We start from the raw sequence: 6415 nt of genomic DNA, 5'->3' as shown, positions 1-6415 counted from the left end.
CATCAGGACTTGCACAGAGAGTGGTCAGGGGCCATTCTTTCTCCAAGCATATATATTAATAGAATATAGTCCAATTACTATTTAGCCTCACATGCTTGGGACCTCAGTGCATCAACTCAAGCCTCAGCCCATTACACAAACCAACTCCTAATTTTAAAGAATTGAGTCTGAATCAAACAATCCAAAATTGAAAAGCCTGCCAATATGTTAGAAAGATCCCAAAGTAAAATAATGATTAAAATAATAAATTATAGCATAGAAAGAGAACTAAATTGGATTCATGATATCTCTGTGATCTGACAATAACTGCCTGTGTGATCTCAGACAAAATGTTTCCCACTCTGAACACCACTTAGTAGTAGACCAACTCCTCCTGAAGATATAATTCTATATTGTTGGCCTCTATCAAGAACTGGCACTGTTTCACAATTAAAATGGTCAAACGTGCGTATTATTCTTTCAACAATTGAAAAAGAAAAAAAATCCCAACAAGAAATAAGTTTAAAATATACTAATTTTTAAATGGACAGATTTCATTCAAATGCCAGTCAAGCAGTAGTATCAAATTAACATCTCTGCCTTTAAATCTTAACATAACTTTTATTGTGCAATAGTTTAAAAAGTTTGCTCAATGACCTAAAAGCAGGTCCTGAAATAATAAAGGCTATAAATAACTTAAAAAGATGCCCTTACATTATAATTCACTCCACCAAAATTAAATTTCTTAAAATCAAGAGACAAGCAGGTTAAGATTTTAAAGAAACTGCTCATCATTTGTGACATGGATATAAAGATATATCCATTTCAAAACCAGATGTAAAGAGATTATCTTCATGCTTTGCTTGCTTTTTCTTCCTCTCCCACCTTTTCCCAAAGTGATTCCTTTATGTGTTCTGGTAACTATTCTAATCTAGTCTTGATTACTTCCATGACAATGACTTCAGATAGGTTTCATTGGATATATTCCAAATAGACATCTGTTGTACTTACAGTTAAATGTTTATAATTCTAAACATTGGTAATATGTCCTCATTTCATACTGAATTCTGCTTCTTGAAAATATGTACTGATCTGAGAAGAGTAAGAAGGGCCTTTATAAGGCCCTGGAAATTTTAATGGAGATATCAAGTTCTTTAGCCTCAAGTACAGCAAAATATTCATAATTATCCAATACAGCCCTATCATGGCCTTTTACTAAAACTGACAGGCACTTATATAATATATCTGGTTTGTCAGAAATGGAGATCTTAGGTTTGTCTATACCACTCCTGACATCCCTATGCAAGCTTGAAAACTGTTCCCACTTCAAATGGGGGTTGAAAAGAAAACCATCTCTGAGGTAATGTTCTTAGGATGGCTTAGAGAAAAGATCCCCAGATTCTGCCATAGGCAAAAAAGTCCATGCAGCTATCTTTCCCCAAAAAAATATATTTTTGTTGTGGCAAAACATTTGAAATTGAGGGGATGCCCATTAATTGGGAAGTGGCTGAACAAGTTGTGATATATGAATTTAATAGAATACTATTGCCCAATAAGAAATGATATACAAATACATTTCAGAAAAGCTGGGAGAGACTTGTACAAACTGATATAAAACGAAGTGAACAGAACCAGAAAACATCATACACAGTATCAGCAACATGATTCAAGTCAATTACAAAGAACTTATGAGGGAAAATGCTACTCACACCCAGGTAAAAAACTGATAGATTGAATGCAGATTTAAGCATACTGCTTTCAATTACTTCGTTTTCTGTGTTTTTTCCTCCCCTTTTGATTTGTTTCTTCTTTCACAACTGTGACTATATGGAAATATATTTTCATGATTGCTTACACATATATAACCTATATCAAATAGCTTACTATTTTAGGAAGATGGGAGAAGATAAAGGAAAGGAGAAAAATTTGGAACTGAAAATCTTATAAAAAATGAATACTAAAAATTGCCTTTACATGTAATTGGGGAAAAATAAAATACTGTTTTTTTTAAAAAGGCAGAAGTAGCGATCATGATCGCAGACCAAACAAAAGTAAAAATAGGTCTAATTAAAAGAGTTAATCAGGAAAACTACATTTTGCTAAAAGATATCATAGACAATAAAGCCCTATCAAAAACTTTGACACCAAGTTTCTCTGATAAAGGCCTCATTTCATTGGTGGAAAGATTAGGAGCAATCCAAGTTAGGAGAAAAAATTAGTTTGGTATAGTTCAGAAGGAAATGAGTAGATCTCTGGATCTTTCTATTCATAGACAGTGGAATGTTGGTTAATTGCATCCACCTGCATTTATGAATGGATGGTTTTATCATCTGATTTCTCATGAATAATTTACAGAAAAACAACAAGATGGAGGAGAATACATATGGCAGCATAAAGTGTTGATCAGTGTTGATAAGATAGAATGTGATTGGTTCTTTTGATTCCTCCACCAAACTAACTTCATTTTGTACCTGGTCTTCACTTCATCTCAATTACTTCCTTTTGATTAAAGATGAAGAATTAGTCGACTCCTTCTTAGTTACCTATCTATATGCCAAAACAATAAGGTTTATCATTATCCTCAGAATCAGAATCAGAATTGCATAGCTTGAAAAGACCGCTAGATGTCAGTCTTTCCCAAATTTTAATAGTTAATCCATGGGCCAAAAAATAAAAATCATACATGTAGCAACAAGAGGACATTTGCCTGTGGTGACAAATTGCCTTGTGACCAAATAAACCAGGAAAAAAAGATTTCACCAAAGATCATTTGGTTCAGGCAATTCCGCTATAACAAATTGAATTTCATGAAAGTTCATTGTTATTTTTCCTGACTAGTTAATATGGGAACAAGATTGATTGTTCATAGCATAGACCCTTGTGATGTTGTAATAAGATTTGGGAGCATTCAGTTTTATAAAGCCAATTGTACTGGGGAATCTGCCTCAATTTGGAGGAAGGAAATAAATTTACGAGGGTTCTGAATAAATTTCCCAATTTCAAGTGATAGGTTTCTATAGGTCTGCCCAATGAATGGAAATAGAGATCAGGGAATCTTCATCCTTCTGCCATTTTCATTCACAGAATTACTCACTAATATTTCTTTTTTTCACTAGTACCCACACAGATTTCTAGTAGTGTTTCTTCCCACCAGTTCAATGGTATGATTAAAGACTAAGACTGATAAAATTAAATATGCAATCCCACAAGTTCCAAACCAATTTAGGGGAAGAAAGGCATAAGCCTTATCCCTGCAGAGGAAAAACTGACCTGGGAACACTAAACTCTGTATAAAAGTACTGGGAGTTACCCTTATCTGGCAAACCTCTTGTCAAGTTTAATTCAATCTATGCTATTTCTGGTGAAATTTGCTAAGGAAACATATTTGGGCTCATGCATAGTTGTTTTAAGAGACAAACTCTGTCACAGAAGAAAAAAAATCCCATTGTTATATTAGGGAAGGTAATGCTATGGATACAATTAATAACTTTGTCAAAGTCAAGGATCCAAGAGCCATAAACTCAGATAATACATAAGGAAAAAGATGGTAGAAGTATACTAACAGTAACAAAAATGGTTGGGTTGAGGCACAGTGTCATATATCCCCTGGGAGATACTGATTTTAAGTGAAATATAATTCCAAATGGGGACAGAATCGTTGATCTAGGCCCAATTTAATACCCTTCTATTAGGAGCATATTGAAGTTATACTGAGCTAAAGCTACAACTGCAAAACTTCCAGTCAAAGGTGGGGCATAACAAGATCTTGATTGTGGGACAGCATCATTTTCTGTGACAAGGACTACTTCCCATGAGTTAGGGCTTCCTTGTTGTATGTGATGATATACCTAACACCCATGAGGCCCAATAACTTTCAAATGAAATAAAGTTTACTCTACTTCACCAGTTTAGTAATAGCATTGAATCTTTTCCAATCTTCTTGGAAGCTTAAATGGAAGAGGTGAACACAAAAGGAGATAATAGTAAATAATAATAGTAAAATTAGACAATTAGAAAAACTAGATTTACACATTAACATAATTATAGTACTTAAGCAAAAATAATTGGCATAGAATAAATAAAAATAATCTAATCTGCTTTTTGCATAGAAAATTCCAGGAAGCAAGGAGGTTACTTTCAAGGTCCTCTATCTTCAAGTCTTCCTGAGAGGAGTTGACTAGAGAAGAAAGAGCAACAAGAAATATAAAAATCAAAATGATACAAAAATTACCAATACCATTTATATTAATGTAATTTAAAATGTGAAGCATAGAACAAGTGATAAAACAAAAAACATCCATCTTCCTGAATTTATCAACTTAATAAATGGGTGCTTATCACTTCCTCACTCTCCTGGGAAGAAAGAACAAGTGACAAAATTAAAATTTGAAAAATCACAAAATGCATTATGAATCTAAATAAGGAGCAGGTTTTACACAAGAACATGTATTCAAGAGTTCTTTACTCCAATCTTGATTATTAGCAGGAGTGGTAGTGCTGCTGGTTCTGTGGAAATTTTTTTAAATTTAGTAGTATTTAATATTTTCAATTGCATGTAAAAATAATTTTTCAACAATCATTTCTTGTAAGATTTTGAGTTCCAAATTTTTTTTTCTCTCTCTCCCTTCCCTCCTCTCTCCCCAAGACAGCAAGCAATCTGATATAGGTTGGACATGTACAATCATTCTAAATATATTTCCATATGGTCATTTTGTGAAAGAAAAATCAGAACAAAAGGGAAAAACTATGAAAAGAAAAAACAGAAAGAAAAATTAAAAATAGTATGCTTTGATCTGCATTTAGTTTCTTTTTTTTCTTTTTTTAAATAATAGCTTTTTATTTTCAAAATATATGCAAAAATAGTTTTTAGCATTCACTCTTGCAAATTTTCATGTTCCAAATTTTTCTCTCTCCCTTCTTCCCACTCCTCCCCAGATAGCAAGTAATTCAATATGCCAAATATGTGCAATTCATCTATATATATTTTCACATTTATTATGCTACACAAGAAAAATCAGATCAAAAAAGGAAAAAATGAAAAAAAATAAAAAGCAAGCAAATGAACCAAAAAAGGTGACAAATACTATGTTGTGATCTACATTCTGTCCCCACAGTCCGCTTTCTGGGTGAAAAAGGTTCTCTTCATCACAAGTCTTTTGGAATTGACCTGAATCACCTCATTGTTGAAAAGAGCCCTATCCAAGAGAGTTGATCCTCACATAATCTTGTTGAACATACAATGTTCTCCTGGTTCTACTCAATTCACTTAGCATCAGTTCATGTAAGTCTCTTCTGGTTTTCTGAAATCAACCTGCTAATCTTTTTCTTTCTTTCTTTTCTTTTTTTGCTGAGGCAACTGGAGTTAAATGACTTGTTACACAGCTAGGAAGTGTTAAGTGTCTGAGACCAGATTTGAACTCAGGTCTTCTTGACTTCAGAGCTGGTGCTCTATCCACTGCACCACCTAACTGCCTCCTGCTAATCATTTTGTATGGAATAGAGAGAGATAAGGTGATTACAAGAATGTATGAATTCTTTTTCTGTATTTTATTTTCATTATTTCTGTGTTTCCCCTATGACCTGTATAATATGTGCAGGCTCATATTTACTTGAACCTTGGCCGGTTAGAAACATATTTACTTAATCTGAACTGATGACATTTATCAGTTTTTGACATTTATCAATATTTAGTCTATTGGCTGGACCACTGTCTGCTTGATTAAGTCTGAAGGCCTGACTTTCTGTTTCCTAGAAATCAGGAGATTTCGGGGAAAGAGAAACCTTCCATTCCAATCTCTCCAAATAGCAACAACCAATTAGAACCCTTCCCCTTCTCAATGATCTCTTACTTGTGATGTAATTTCTTGTATAAAAAGCTATGTATCTTTATTACTTCTTTAGCCCTCCTACTGCGAACTTTCTCTTTCTTATCTCACAAAGGGAGGGCTCATGCTCTGGAGGTTTTCAATAAACAACTTTTCTGTCTTCTACTGAATGATCTCTGAGTAGTCATTTTGGGTAAGGGTCTTCCACATCCCTCACAGCTGGGGGCTCTTCCGGCATGGGGTCTCTGGGGGAGACGGCTGTGTGCACCCCAGACAGGGACAGGCACCCATGGAGTAGTTTTCTCCATGGTCTCTGGCTCTGGGTGAGCAGCCTCCCTCCCCTCTTAGACAATGACCCAAGGCAGGGATACTCACTGGAATGCAGAATTGAAGATGGAAGAAAGTAGAGTCCTGATGGCCGGCATTTGCAGCCTGAAAAGAAATATGTGTTCTCAAGGTAAATCTCTTGGGAAGTCTGGGGATCTACTGGCTGGGTCAAAGGAGACCCTGAGGGATTAGCCCTCTTAAATTTATTTTTGGTGGACTGCTATTGACCCCAACAATAAAGGACTTTTCCTGAGGAGGCTCTCGGGTGGCTGCGGGGATGTAGG

The 6415-nt window shown here is 34.9% G+C and overlaps 1 pseudogene; it reads right to left on the bottom strand.

The window, feature by feature from the left end:
* Positions 1 to 831: 831 nt before the first annotated feature.
* LOC100933410 lies at positions 832 to 6042 on the bottom strand (annotated as a pseudogene).
* Positions 6043 to 6415: the final 373 nt, after the last annotated feature.

Source organism: Sarcophilus harrisii, chromosome 4, assembly GCF_902635505.1.
Source record: "Sarcophilus harrisii chromosome 4, mSarHar1.11, whole genome shotgun sequence".
Taxonomy (NCBI): Eukaryota; Metazoa; Chordata; class Mammalia; order Dasyuromorphia; family Dasyuridae; genus Sarcophilus; species Sarcophilus harrisii.
The sequence above is the reverse complement of the archived record's forward strand: the minus strand, read 5'-3'. Positions and strand labels throughout refer to the sequence as shown.